Source organism: Oryzias latipes, chromosome 12 (genome assembly GCF_053564925.1).
Source record: "Oryzias latipes strain Hd-rR chromosome 12, Olatipes_Hd-rR_3.1".
NCBI lineage: Eukaryota > Metazoa > Chordata > Actinopteri > Beloniformes > Adrianichthyidae > Oryzias > Oryzias latipes.
Genome location: NC_136248.1, coordinates 19,517,115 through 19,532,616, shown reverse-complemented (window position 1 = coordinate 19,532,616; position 15,502 = coordinate 19,517,115). Strand labels below are relative to the sequence as shown.

Sequence of the window (15,502 nt, the reverse complement as noted above, 5' to 3'; positions counted from 1 at the left end):
GTTAGCCGTACATGGACTTACGTAGACATCTCCAAAAATCACACACAATTGTGTAAGATTTACGTAATAAGTGCATATAAACTACGTTAATACGCATAAATTGCGTAATCCTAACCCGACAAAAATTTTTGACCAAATCCGAATTCACATGAAGACCCATCGGCCGAAACCCTCAACAGGCATTGCGCACATTGACGAATGATGAACGCAAGAATTACGCATATCAGGTATCATGAAAGACCGAAAATGTTATACATGGAACACTATGTACATGGAACATGTACATAGTGGCTGTGTGATATGTCCTTAAAAGACCAATGGAATGTTTTTAAAATAGGTCAAAAAGTATTGGAGTGGGACTTTATTTTAGAGTCAAAATACCTAATTTCACAATCAATCCCCCACAGTAGCCGTTAATAGAAAATAAAACAATAAACATGGCAAAAGTTGCAACGACCAGGTTAAACATAAGTTTACTTCAGTTGTAAAGTTGAAGTTTTCAAAATAGGAATACTGAGAACAATGTTTCCTAATCCAGCCTCCAGTGGTCATTTGAGGAACTGCTACATTTGGAACTATCATTTTGGAATGAACTTGTTAGAAACCAGCGAGTCACGGTTCAGCCGCACTGTTCCAGCTTTTACACATTATACTGAGCAGATAAAAGCCCCACCAAAAGCATTGTGCTGCTCTAAATGTTTCAGGGAAAAAAACTAATAAATCCCACAGATAAAATAAATACTTAAAGAAGAAAATAAAATGACTGGTAAAATAAATCAAACCAGTCAGATGCACCAAGACTTGAAAGGAAACTTAACAGCAAACACCCTTCAGTTCTCCCACACCCTTGCACATGAATTACACCCTTTGTGTGCAATTATTTTACACAGATGTGAGCAATTTAAAAAATGTTGAGGATCTAATGTGGCTTTCTATCCCCCTACAATAGAAATACTCATATCTTCTTAAAATCCTATCAATCGTTTCAATTGTTAAAGTCTGTAAGTTTACAGCCCGACTTACTTGAAGGTCAATTTTTGCTATAAGCAATACATACCAACAATAAATAATAAAAAAGTCACATAAAGACCACGACTAAGCAATTAATATGCAACAAAAATATCAAAGGGTCCAGTGTAATGCTGTTCAAATATCTGTTAAAGCCTCTGAGAGCAGTTGGTAATAACTAAAGAACAGGTGTCAGCTTTTCCAGCATGCGTGTCGTACATGAATGAAAGCCAAGTAACTCACTTCTCCCACTGAATTCAATGCTTCTACAAAGAACTGCACTTTCTAATTAAAGGAAAATGAGCCCATTTGATAAATGAGCCCTGGGTCGCCATGCCAACCAGAAACAGGTTTGCCCTGCCAAGACTGCAGGGAAACTGCAGTTCTCATCATCCACATTTGAACTGCGTCAGACATCCCTCTGTTAGGAAGAAATCAACTTTATATCTGGATATAATTAGTTAAAACAAGCAGAAATTTGAATCTACTGCTCTGGGCAGAGGGGACGACTAGGAGGTAAACAAGTCTGTTTTAATCAGACTGTAAGTTATTTTGTTTTGGTCAAAATCTATCAGGGCAGCTAAAATCAGCATTGTCTATATATCTACCCATTTCCTGCAGACATACTGCACTAAAAAATGTTGCAACTCTGGATATCTTTTAACCTAAAAAAATAGTTATAAATAAGCTAATAAATAACAAAAAAGTAAACTCTACATTAGGATTTTTTGCAACATGTTTTTTTTAACCAATTTAAGAATAAAAACAACATCATTTATGGTTTAAGAAATTCCAACATGGTCAACATGAAATAACCTGTAATTAAATGCCAAAAATTGAAAAAAAAATGTATTTATGTTATATGTGGTTTCCCACAAACTATCCTTGGCAATAGTCTAATTATTTTTCCATGACTTGTATCTAGTGGCTTCCAGATGCAGTTTTAGCTATTCTAGTCCATCTTGCTCTGAGGGGATCAGAGCACATTAGATGGGTAGCTATCAGCAGCCTTTCCCCTCGACGTTGTTGTTTGCTCTTTTCCAATGATAGCCCAATGAAAACACAGGAAGGTGCTCGGAGAGCACTGGGGCTGCGATCGATGCATCTGTGTCCAACTACGAGCTAGGTCTTAACATCTGCCCTCACTTCTCTCAATCCACTGTTTTCGTCTGATAGCCTGTCAAGTCTCCCTCCACCGCTAATGTATCTGAATGCAGTGTCATCCAGTGCCGCCTCACAGCAGTCAATAAATACTGGAAATGCTACCCATCTCTGAAACATCACGCCTTCATTTACTGTAAGTGCACATCGCTGAGAGCACCCGTCCTGCTGACTGCTGACAGGGAGGAAGACAACACCAAGCGGTCCCAGCTATGACAGAGCCTCATCAGATGCAACCATAGACAAGGTTTTCAAAACTAAAAATACAAAAGACAGGACATTCTACTGGAGAATATTATTCATCATTTGAAAAACAGATTTTTCTATGGGACTCACTAACTACTCAATAATAACCCTAACCCTATAAAAAAAATAAAATAAAGCAGACAACAAACATTAGTGCAATATTTTCCAGTATACTTTTCATCTATATAATTTTTTTCTTAGCCAACTATTGGTAAAATAAAAGCCTTTGCAATAGACTAGAACATTTTTTTTCTGTAGCTGTCAATATAGTAGACTTAAAAAGATTTTTTTAAAGCAAAACATCTTCTTGATATTGTTTGAAACTATAATTAGGTAAAACTAGTTGGCTGTTTTTTTGGCTGAAAGAATGGTTGATATTCTTTTTTTTAAAGTATTCTCATTGTTATTTATAACAAAAAACATTTAAAATTAAGTTATGACTATAAAAACTAGCACAACAAAAATTTAAATATTCCAAGCCCCCACATTCTGTTCCCAAATTTAAAGCCATCTCAGAAATACTAAATGTTGCAATGGCCACCAGAGGTTGGTTTCACACATTAGCAACTCCTCATATACTCCAAATTTTGAAAAGTATAAGCTTAAAACAAAATTAAATCATTAGAGGTTGCTGTTAAAAACTTTTTTTTAACCCTTTAATACAAATGCAAGGCTAAATCTATTCAAATAGTGTTTGTTTTCTGCTGTTTATTCTCTTGGGGAAGTAATAAACACAATCAATGTTTTTAGTAATATGTTTTCTAAATGTGTTCCACTGTTTGGTTGACCAGGCAGGTAAAAGGTTAGTGTTTATTACTTTAAAAAAAAGTGGTATTTATTTCTTTATTTTAAGGTAAGCTGCTCTGATCTGTTTAGACCACAAATTATTTTACATGTGGATGGACACAAGGATAGACACGCTTTACTGAACTTTTAAGTCTCACCAGATTGCCCATTTTTAGAAAGTTGTGAAGTGGAAAAAAACAAAAGTTTAGGTAACACTTTATATTAAGATTCCTTAACAAGCTTTGTTAACACATTAACAAGCATTATAAATGAATTTATAGGGTGTTAGTAAGACATTTATTAGTACAATAAGTCTAATAAGGTTTATTAAATTACTTAGTTAACACATTTACAAGCATTATTAGGATGTTTTTAAGATGCTAATGATGCATTTACTGATATTATAGGTGCTAAACAAATGTGTCAGTGTTAATAAGCTTAATAAGATTTATTAACAACCTTTGTTAACAAATTAAGAAGTATTATTTTTGTTTGGGGTTCTAGTAAGATATTTATTAGCATTATTGACGCCTGACACAAGCCTAAGTGTTCATAAGCTTAATAAGTTTTATTAATTAACTTAACAAATTAATAGGCTTTATTAATGTGTCAGATGCTAGTAAGATATTTATTAGCATTATAGATGTCTTGCAAATACCTGAAAGTGTTAATAAGATTTATTAACATCTAAAGTCAGACCATTGTCTTCTAAATCCATATTACTAAACTGCTTATAAGCTTTACAAATGTATTAATTAACTTTGTTAATAGTTTAATTGTTTTGCAGCACCTCATCTAAAGTGTGGACGTTTTTTAGCACAAACAACCACAAAGCATAAAGATTGTAAAAAGAACTTTATGACATTAAAACAGACTAAACATACACAAATCGTTCTGTAAAAGATATATAATAATTTAATTCAGACAAATAATTTTTTTTTAAAAAACATATATACTGGTGTTGGATGACTAGCATCATAGCTAATAAGGATAAAGTATTAGCATCTATCCTGAGTGAAACATTCATTGCAAATCCCATCACCAGGAGACAGTTCTCTGCATTCAATGCCAACTGCATTCAACCACTGTTGCCTTGCTTCAAAGTCCACAAGAAAGTTGCACAAGCCAGTAATTTTTGAAGACCGAAGACAATAAACCTACAGGAGCCATGCTAAAGCTAACACGCTAACGACCGACCGGTACAGAATCAAATATGGGCGGGGCTTTTTTCGTCACCTGTGTGAAAGCAAAGTCTCAGAGGCCATTCAATTGGCTGAAAGTGAGCACGCCTGCTTTGCTGATGAGTTTGATTGACAGATTCATTAGCCAATGGTGACATTAATTAACCTGCCCATCTTTGATTCATAGATGGGCAGGTTAGCGTGTTAGCTTTAATGTGTTAACAGAGCTTGTTAAGGAATCTTAATATAAAGTGTTACCAAAGTTTATGTTTACAAATTGGAATCCTATGGGTTCTTCCAAGATTATCTTTACAGCCTATACATGTCTATGGTGAATTCATAATAGCAAAGTGACCCACTCAGGATTACAGTAATTCCAGTGAACATTCATTAAATTGTTATTACAGCAAAATAACGTTCTCTGCGATATTTTCCACCAACTACAAATGTGACTCCTCTACTGCAATTGAACATTTTTCTGGCAAAGAATCCACACCTTTGTCTAACCTCTTGAATATAAAAAAACAGAAGCTACACCCTTTCATTTTTTTCTTTTTCTCTCAAAAATGTAAGTTCACAGAAAACTCCATGGTTAGAATACATAATGGCGCCATGGGTCCTATGGGACAACGATCAGCTGCATGTTATGTCTCGTGGCCGCTGCCCCGTTTGACACTTTCGGCTAAATCCATCTCTTCTGATGCCAGGAATACTGTTTGTGCAGCGGTCAGAGAACTTTCTGTGCCCACCCCCAGAGAAAAAACACTAGTAAGACTCAACAACCTGCCCCCTTTGCCCATCCCAAGAGCACAAGCAGTGCCAGAGGCTGAAACTGGAGAGCAGACTAAAACAGCTGCTGCCTCTCTGTCCTGCATCTGCCACAACTGTGATTTGACGGAACAAAGCGAGAATGCAGGCATACGTTTGAACTGTCAGTGAAGCCACACTCCAGCCAGTGTTCATGTCTTTCTTTCTCCATCTGCCCTTCCATCATCTGATGCACACATAGAAGCATGTTATACACTTAACTTCTTCAGACCGCTTTGCTGCCTTTACTCTTTACATATTTTGTTTTGTCCGACCTGCATCATCACCCTCTTGAGCTATGGACACATCAGCCATTCAAGAATACTCTAAACGTGGGATCATGACCTAAAGTTTAGGGAGACTTGGTGCTAAATGTTGAAGTGATGCACATCTCGCATAGCTTTTTCTTTCACAGCTCTTTTCCGATGTGTGAAAGACTTGGTGTCATATGATTCTGTCCGGGCACAAGCCACAATTATTTATCCTTCTTGATGAATTTTCAAATAACACTTTAGTGAATTTAAAGGGATGCCACCCATGCATCACTAAAAAATCTGAGTCCTTAATTGGTGAATGTTCAACCTGGTTTGAATTCAATGGCTGCGTGTTTGTACATAAACCCAAAAACGGTCTTAAAAATCTGCATAGTTACAGAAGAACAAGAGAATTTTAAATGCATAGGCTTGAAATGCCCATTTACATGTGCTTAAATAGATAGCTTTAGAAATTCAACCCAGAAGGCAGTGATGAATCTATTGATTACTGAGGACATTCAGACTGAATGTCAGCCATATTTGTGTAACTGATGTTTGTTGCAAACGAACTTCTAGATTTCAGAGCGCACAATTCTCCTCATAGTTTACAATCAAATGTTTATGTCCTTTGCTTTGCTCCTTCTTATTTTAACTTAATCCAAGCTTTTTGTAAGGATTCAGTGGTTTGGTTTTCTTTGTCATGTTTTTGGTTTTCTATTTGTCAGTCACACCAGTTTCTGGTTCATGATCCACAGCTGTCTTCAGTTCAGTTAATTGCCCTCAGCCTATTTAAGGGTCTTGGTTTCTGTTCATCCTTGTCAGGTCATCTGCTCTGTTTTGTCACCGGTTTGTTTCTCCCCATAGTTTTGTCCTTTTTCAGTTTGTTTATTAAATGTTTTATTTCCTGTCACCAAGCTTGGTCTCCTGCATTTTGGGTCCTCCACCACCAGTACCTGACACTTTCCTGTCGTAGCTTTCAGCAAATCACAACTATGCATGTCATCCTCACTCACAAATTGTTCGTCACAGATCCTTCAGTGCTTTTTGATATTATTCAATGAGGCGTTGATTACAGCTTTTGACTGAATACCTGAAGAAAACCTCTCCCATCAAGGTTTCACCTACTTGCAGTATTTAGGAAACTGTTTTGAGCTTTGACAGACATTAAAATGTTACGAATGATTTGTATGTTTGTATGTTCTTAGCTTTTAGATTTAACTTCATAACATTTATCTCAGTGGTAAGGAGTTTATTTATATCAAATCCTCAAAATAACTACTGGAAAAAAATATCTCTATCTCTTCTTTCTCTTTCGGCTTTTCCCATCAGGGGTCGCCACAGCGAATCATCGTTTTCCACCTCTCTATCTAAAAAGCAAAAAACTATTCTTTGTTCAAAAGAAATTGAACTGAATGCATTGATCCTTATTGCAAATAAACAAAAATAAAGTATCTACAACTGACATACATCACATGAAAAGTGTTGCTAGAATTGTGGTTTGGATCTAGTAGGGTGTTCTAATGTTTTAAGCAGACATGAACACTGTGCTGTGAGTGGTAACATTCGCCCCAATGGGCTTTGACTGGAATTTCTCTTGTATTTGCTTCTAAAGTTAGATGTGGTGAGGCATGTAGCCAGTGTGGCTGTGTGCCCATAGGTACAGCGGTTTGTCAGTTTATCAGACACCCTGTCTAGCACGGATCAATGCAGGATTACATGTAAAGCTGTCCGGTCAAACCTTTAATGTTAACTTTTCAAAGTCATAAAGTAATAAAATATGAAATTTTGTGAAAAACGAGATTCATGAAATGTTCAATTAAGCCTTTCGAATTAATATCTGATCCATATGTTTTTTTTTTATCCGATACTAACAATATTCAGTAGAAAACTTAAAAAGTATTTAGGATACATTTCACATTTCACCCACACTTTAGGGTGAATGTGTGAGTTCTGAACTCATCAAATGATTGTCATCACCAGGTGTGTGCCTGCAGGGAGTAAATGAAACAAGACAAGAACAGAGGAAAGCAACACCCCACTGCCACAGCAGACAGGGTCAACTCTGCAGGCGACCATGAACAACTAAAACAGATCGGTGACAAAGGGGCTGACACAGCTGAGACACATGGTATGTACTGTAGGGTTAAAGAATTCAAGTAAGTTTAAATGTGGTCTGAAAAATGATAAAATGTTTTTAGGCATAATAAAAAAACCTGTGTCTTTTTCTAGGACAGTTCCTGCAAAGCAACAGGAGTTTTGCCTCTAGGTTGTGGGTGGGCCTGTTGGTGCAGAGTAAGCTTTTCCCCCTTTCCCATCATCCATTTCTCTACACTCTCACCCACTATCTTACAGCCCCTAACAACCCCAACCTAACATTAGAGGTGCAACAATAATGGCGAGCAATATTGGAGCTATCCAACTGTACAATTTTGAGCTCAGACGAGGAAAACAAAGACGTATATTGATCTAGCCGTTTACAAGTGGATGCATCAGAATTAAAAAGAGGGTAGGTCTCCATCTTTAAATGATAAGCTTCAGAGATTACGTCTAAGCTTCTCTCTAGAACACAATAAGCCTTATGTTATATATCAGCTTCTTCAAATTCTTTGAATTAAAGATATTGATGAAACAGCTGAAAGGGGCTGCAGATCTGCTCATTCAGTTAACATATCTAGATCTAACATATATATATAGATCTAGATGTTACCGAGCACTATGATATATTTGTGTGCAGACCAAAACCTAAGAAGAAACATGCGTTCATGTGACTATGTCTAAGACATAATACTGATATTCCTATAACTTCTTGGCAATAATAGTACAAAATCTTTGTTGGCACTTTAAGTTAATTATAGAGTAAAATTTAACCATCTCCTCTTTCTTTAAGATTTTGACAACTGTTTATTTTCTAAAAAGCTGTTAAAATCTGCACCTCTTTTACCTCCTCTATAATTTACATTAAACGTCGGATACTTTAGTCCTAACAAATGTCAAAAATTGCCAGAACAAAATCACAAATTTTTTGCTTGATTTATCCCAGTTTGAACTTTGCCACTATTTCACAATTATGATAATTTCACATACATGTCTAGTTTAGATCCAAAAGCTCTTTAACAACACCAAGTATGTGCAAGAAGGGAAAACACATCTGGCAAATCAGTCAGTACACGTTCATCAAGCCAAAAAACAACACTGAGCTCAGAGTGGGGTGGCAAAGAGGTCAGTCTATGTGAGGATTTGAGCAGGAGGGGTGTGAGAGAAAGGGGGCAAGGAGCTTCTGCTCCTGCATGGATCCAGCCTTCTGGTCTCCACTCAACCTCTGGGAGCTGAGGCTATGGTGGGCAACCTGAAACCAATGATGTCATCCTCTCAGAGCAGAAGCTACCAGAACTTTAGTGAGCATGCGCAAAAAAACAAGTGTCAACATTTTACAACTGATGGAGTGAGTTGTATCTTTACCAACAAATGGTAACCTGTCCGGTGGGCATACCTCAAGCCCAATGATGAATGATGTTTGAAGTAACTCTAAAGTAAACAATTTGAATGAACTAATAACCATTCCTAAATACACGTTAAAATCCTTTTTCTAACAGAAAATGATCACAGAAAACATCAGAACCAATTTTGATTATTCGAGTTCCATGTCTTTGATGTTTTGTTAAAATTGTCTAATTAGCTGATTTTTGACTGCAATGACTGACCTCTGATTTTTCACTGATTTAAGGTTAAAAAAAACACTTTATGAGTGACAGCGTCCAATATCTGAGTTCAAAAAGTACTCTTTTGCTCTTCCTGACAGTTTGTACATACAGTGGTGGATAAAATTGTTGGCACCCCTCAGTTAAAGAAAGAAAGTCCATAATGCTCACTGAAATTACTTGAAACGTTCAAAAGTAACAATAAATTAAAATGTATTGAAAATGTATTGAAAATTAAATAATCAAAATCAGCCATTACTTTTTTATTGTTACTTTTGAACGTTTCAAGTTATTTCAGTGAGCATTGTGGACTTTCTTTTTTTAACTGAGGGGTACCAACAGTTTTGTCCACCACTGTACATTTCTTTCCAAATGTGCTGCATTTTACATTTATATGTCAAATTAATCCTTAACGTTTAAATGTGTTTTTAGCGTCTTACTAATTTATCTGTGATTTTCAAGTCACAAATAAATTAGTCATAAAACAAACAAAATGTGACATAAATGCAACACATATGGAAAACAATGTCTACATGGTGAAATTGTCACAGAATTTCCATCAGGTGATCTTTTTCACATATGCCTACAAACATTACCATGTCAAGGGGAACATTCTACATTCCCTTAATTCATTGCAAGAAAACCACCATCATTGAAGACAGGCAGAGTTCCTATGCCAGAATAAGATTGACACAATTTTAATCCAAGTTTTGTCCTTTAGATGAGGTAATAAAAAATCAATCCTTCCATTTACCATGAAAAAGGTAAAGGTCATTTAGCGGTTAATAAAAAGGTTAAACACATGACAAATTCCCTAGATTTCATGGTGGGTCCAATTTCAGAATCAAAGACTGCAACATGGCCTCAGCACTATCTGTTAAATAAACCGCATAACAATAATTTACCTTGGAAGATCTATTGCAAAGGGGAATATGTGCAGACACAAATGAATCACAACAAAGACAGAGAAACAGATGTCCCATCACACTGTGTCTAATGTCCACAGACAGTGGGTGAAGAAACGATTGGATGCAGTGAACCATCTATTCAACTCACAGGGGACCAAGAAAATCAGAATGATGAAGAACTCCATTTACACCGGGCCCACAGGAGAAACTTGCATCAGTAGACAGAAATATTGCCCGCTTGGGTTTCTGCTGTGACTTAATATGTGAAAACACACTTCATATTCACCATAAGCCTGCAAATCTAATTTATGATTTTAAAGAAAAACTATAGAGGAAATTAAATGATGCAATGATTTGAGAAGTGATTCAACAATTGAAATGATGTCAGTATGAAGGAATTGCACAGGAGGAAAGACACAGCAGAAATGGAGAGCTAAACAAGCCCTTTCGAGGCAACATTTGGATCTAAAGATGACTCCAGGTATGTGGAATGAGCCGGTACACATACCCTTTATGAAACTGAGGTTTAAAGCCGTGCACAAAACAGTAATGCTACGTTCACATGGCTTTGTCACCACACGTTCAAGCGACCACTTCCAATGAAAAGTCCATGTAAACAAGTTGATATGCGCGTTTCAAGCTTCCCCATTAAAATCTCTCCCCATCATGTGTCACTATGGAAGTTTTAAGTGAGTTTTCGGGCTCTACATACAAAGTGCATTGAATGCACATTGAAATTGAAAACGGTTGAATTTTGACCTGTAAGCAACTTGGATTTTGGCAACCTTTTTAATTCACCAAATTGCCAATGGTTTGAAAATTGATCATTAAGGATAAATTACTAGACAAAGTTCTATGACACCAAGTCTTTCTGACATTGAAATAGAGCTGAAAAAGAAAAAGCCTGGAGCAAGATTTGCACCACTTCAACATTCCACACCAAGTCTCTTCTACTGTAGGTACATACGCTAGTATCTGGTAGTGATAGTCCACTGTGAACACCATTGTTATCATTATTATTATCATTGTGCTAAAGGCACATCCAAAAACCCGTGTTCAGAGAGATCTTGAACACGTGACACATGCCCAGTGTGAACGTAGCATAAACGTTGTGAAGAAAAGACTACAATGAATACAATCTTTGATTATTTAAAACCAAAATTAGATTTTAAATATACTTTATTTGCTTGTTCAAAACTTTCCTAAGCAAATAAAGCTTCCTAAATGGACAAATAAGACATGAGAGTTATCTAGCTTTTTTTATTCCTAGAATACCAAGGGGACTAAAAATATTCAGAATATTAAGTCACAAGAATGACAGAAATCACTTGGGATACGATAATAATAAACACTGCTGTCAAAATTCAACTCACGAGTTGTCTTATCGCACAAAAACAGAAATTCTAGAAATTTATTTGGGCTCTTTCTCTTTTTAGTGACTTTTTTTGAAAATTATTAAGGAACACAAAAATTGTAGTCAAGCGAAAGTTGATGCCTTTGTTTAGTCTGTGTGAAGTATTGGAGTGGTGGCTTCAGAAGGACGGCTTTGTCTGCATCAACATGTTGCTGTGACTGGGACCTACTCACCTGTGATTAATGACCAAGGTTTCCACACTTGCAAAGGCTAAAGCATGCTGATTTTGTTGGCTAAAAGTCATCTGTTCCATTTAGCTTAAATTACGATTTTTATTTTTCTGACCAGCCCAACTGCTTGCGTGGAAAAAACTTTTTTTCCATGCAGTCAGTTGTAAAGAGGTGTTATGAAGGTTGAAGTTCTGCTTTTACATTTAGGGCTTTCTTCTTTGCCCCCCTCTATCATCTCCACAGCAACATGTGCTCCTGTCCAGTTAGGGATACCCTACTGTTTAATTTATAGCCCTTTTATAAGGTAAACACAGGTTTTTAAAGGTGGGGAGTACTCCCCATCAGGACAGCAGTAAACCTTTTGCATTATGAAAAACAGGCTTTTTAAAATTGTAAATACAAATATTGCCATTGCAAAAATGTAAGTACACTAACACCTGTTGATGCAAATATCAAACCACTTTGGCACCAAAATAACCTTAATTTAGAATCTGCTTGAAAGCAAAAACACATGTGATTTTATTTTCATAGTGTCAAGGAGTTAATTGTAATTTTGGACTATAACAAATCTTTTTGTACACAAACTGTCACGTTTTTAAGTGGTAAAAAAATAAAAACCTAAAAACAGTAATGGTTGCACAAACATGTTTACAGAATGTATTAACAATATATTACAGCATGCTTCTGAGATAATACAAGGCTTTTTGCCTTTGTAAGTTTTTCATGACAACTGTCATATTTGGAAACAAAGTAGATGACCTTATTGTTCGCAGATCCGTCTTTTCTTCAAAGAAAGTAACTTTGAGTTGAGTTCCTAGTAATATGTAAGCATTTTGAATCTAAAATGATTTCTAAATCTTTGTTGTTGAATTATAGTAGTTTTAGGTATGAAAATGACCTAAAAAAATGCAGGAGGCAAAGTCACGCACTTTTAAACAGAAACAATGGATCTTTAGATGTCAGCAGCATTAGTAAATTGGCACACACACTCACCCTCCCTGTCCTTTATGGATCACAGACATAATCACATAAAGCTGTGATAAACACATTTTGATGCATGGAGGAAAGTACACCATCTCCTCATGCTCCAAAGGAAAAAAGGAGCATGTAAAATATCTGATGTAAGAAAGAAAAGATCAGTATATCTTTCATGAATGTAATCATTCTGTTAAACTCAGTGATGGATGATGGAGCGAATACTTGTGTGCAAGCTGGCTGAAACCATTTTTGACAGATAATAGACCTTGATTATTACTTTTTTTTTCAATATCCCCTCATTATCCAGAATGGTGACAATGGTCCCTAGATGGTGACAAATTAACCCATTATTAATAAACTATTTTACAAAAGCATTAAAGCTGCTAATTTTGTCCCTTTGGACAACAAACAATAGAAAAGAAATCATGAAAACATATATTTTCTATGTATACATTTCATTCCAGAGAATCAATCAATATGATATTATTGTGCTTTCCCAATAAGTCAAACCAAATAAGTGCACTTTGGATTACAAAAAAAAATCCCTTAATGTTTATTATGTAATGAGACAGAAATAAAATGCTGGGAAAAGGAGTGGGTCAAGAGAATAAACCCCCTAAGACTTAACTTCCTGTTGCTAAAATGTAGCTTTTTTGAGTATTTCCTTAAATGGACAACACAACAGGCCAAAATCAAAAACTAAATAATTATTTTAACAAATAAAAAGGTAAAAATCTCTTGGATTATCTTCTGATAAACAATAATCTATGGATTGTGTTATATTGTGCAAGTCTGCACCTGTATGTAAGCATTCAAAGCAGACTCCATCCCAACATGTGTCTCTCCAGTGAGGAAATTAACAGCTGGAACTGCAGCTGAACACCTGCAATAACAACTCAGGGCGTAGCAGGTTACCGAGCAGCTAACCTCTTTATTTGTAATGTGATCCTGTTTCTCCTCTAAATTCTCAGAGCTTTCTCAGAAACAAGGCTGGAAGGAGAAGCTGGTCTCTTCTTCGCCTAGATCAAAACACCAAGCTAAAGAGGAAGTGACCGATGAAGCCTGCTCAGATTTCGCCCTGGAAGATAATTGAAAGAGCAGGAAAATCTTTGACAGGCAGGACGCGTGTTCGCTTAGACTATGCAGCAACTATAATGCAACTGTAACTGAAGCAAAGAGGCCACCAGGGCTGAATAATGAGGCTCCAAATCAATATGACAATATTAAAGAGTTTTAAATATGAATGCAAAGTTGCATATATTGCACAAGTGCTACGGTCCTGCACATAGAGAAAAGCAGATGCCATAGTTGTCTCTCATTCGTAAAGGTTAGGCCTGACTAAACCCCCAACCCTAAGTGATTCATTTTTAGGAAACATGCAACTTTCCTTTTATCTGTTGTCTTAGTACTTTACAAAGCACAACAAGAAATGTCAAGGTAAGCCTGTCTGGTTACAAGAGGTTTGATCATTGGTATATAGTGCCTGTTTGAGCAAGCATCGCAATGCAGGTTTTTAAAGTATGTTTTCGGGTTCTGCGTACAAAAAGCACAGCAATTGAGTGTATGTCAAAGGTTAAACCAGTTGAACTTAGACTTATCAGGAACTTGGATTTGGTAGTGGGTCTCGTCCTTTTCAAAACACAAAAGTAATGACCAGTTGAAAATCGATCAAGTAGGAGAAATAAATAAATGCGGTTTGTGCCTGGTCAGAATTCTGTCAATCATATATCGGAATAGAGCAGTGAAAAAAAAAAAGCCTGGAGCATGATTTGTGAGATTTACACCGCTTTGACGATTTGCACCAACCCTTTTTCAACTGTGGGGACATGTGCTGGTCTCGGGTTGCGATACCAGCACGTTCTTGAATGTGCCACACATGCCCGATGTGTATGTAGAACTACGGAGATTAATTCTAGTTTTGGCTCTGATTTGTCCAGTTCTATGGGGACCAGAGCAGGTATAGCTTTCCCCAGGAAACTGTTGGGATCTTATTGCATCACGGTTAAAAGCCTTAAAACCATGTGCACTAAAAGAAAAAGAAAAAACAGCTGTCAAAAATGTACCCTCCCTTGTAATAAAATAATAGACACGCTGACAGATATAAAACAAACACTCGATGAACGCCCCTTCAATCTGACATGTATCACACAGTCACAGGAGTCAGTTTCTGTTTGTGTAACACGTGTTTTTTTTTCCATCCAGTGTTACACCCCTTTTTGTAAAGCGTTGATGTGAGTCTGTCACCTGGCTTGGCTGGCTCCCCAATTCTGCAGCTGATGCCAAAACTGAGAGTGAGAGTGTGCTGGGAGCTCCTTCCTAGACAAAGCAGAGCTGGGAAATAAAAAAAAAACGAATACAGAAAATGAGCAGGAATTTTCCTATTTCATATCTGCACATTGTTGCAAATAGGATCACAATTATATTGTGAGCAACGTGTCGCTCTGATGGTAATCTCACCTGATACGATCAAAGCCTCTACAGATTCTGGTGCACCCTCCTCGTTTTCCTCTATTCACGGGGTTTAAAATGCAAAGCTCCGATAACAGCACATTTCCTTACAGCCCTTCTTCCAGGCATGAATCTGAACGCCCTCTGGACTCCTCCAAATCTATGGAAAGAAACATACATCTGAAACCCATTTCACAGTCTGTCATCAATGGTCGAGAAACAGGAACAACACGAGCAGGGCAGAAATTGATTTCATCTGTTAGCGTTCCCGCGTCTCTTCTCACAGTCCGAGTGGCACTCAGCGTCAGAGGAACCTGACAAGAAGGGGGGTTCCTCTGCCGATTTGGGCACGGTTCAGAATACGGTCCACAGTAGAACAGGGAAAAAAGTTCAGAACAAAGATTTTTCCGATCAAATCGTTCAAAGACCAGGCTTTCAAAGGA

At 36.8% G+C, this 15,502-nt stretch overlaps 1 protein-coding gene across 1 annotated transcript in view; it reads right to left on the bottom strand.

The window, feature by feature from the left end:
* bmpr1bb (bone morphogenetic protein receptor, type IBb) overlaps window positions 1-15,502 on the bottom strand; it is a 55,689-nt gene that overhangs the window by 34,568 nt on the left and 5,619 nt on the right. Inside the window, exons 2-3 of the mRNA XM_004074775.4 lie at window positions 15,069-15,219; window positions 14,856-14,942 (exon numbers count right to left, since the gene is read on the bottom strand). The gene's annotated coding sequence lies outside the window, so the exon portion shown is untranslated. The remainder of the gene's footprint in view (window positions 1-14,855; window positions 14,943-15,068; window positions 15,220-15,502) is intronic.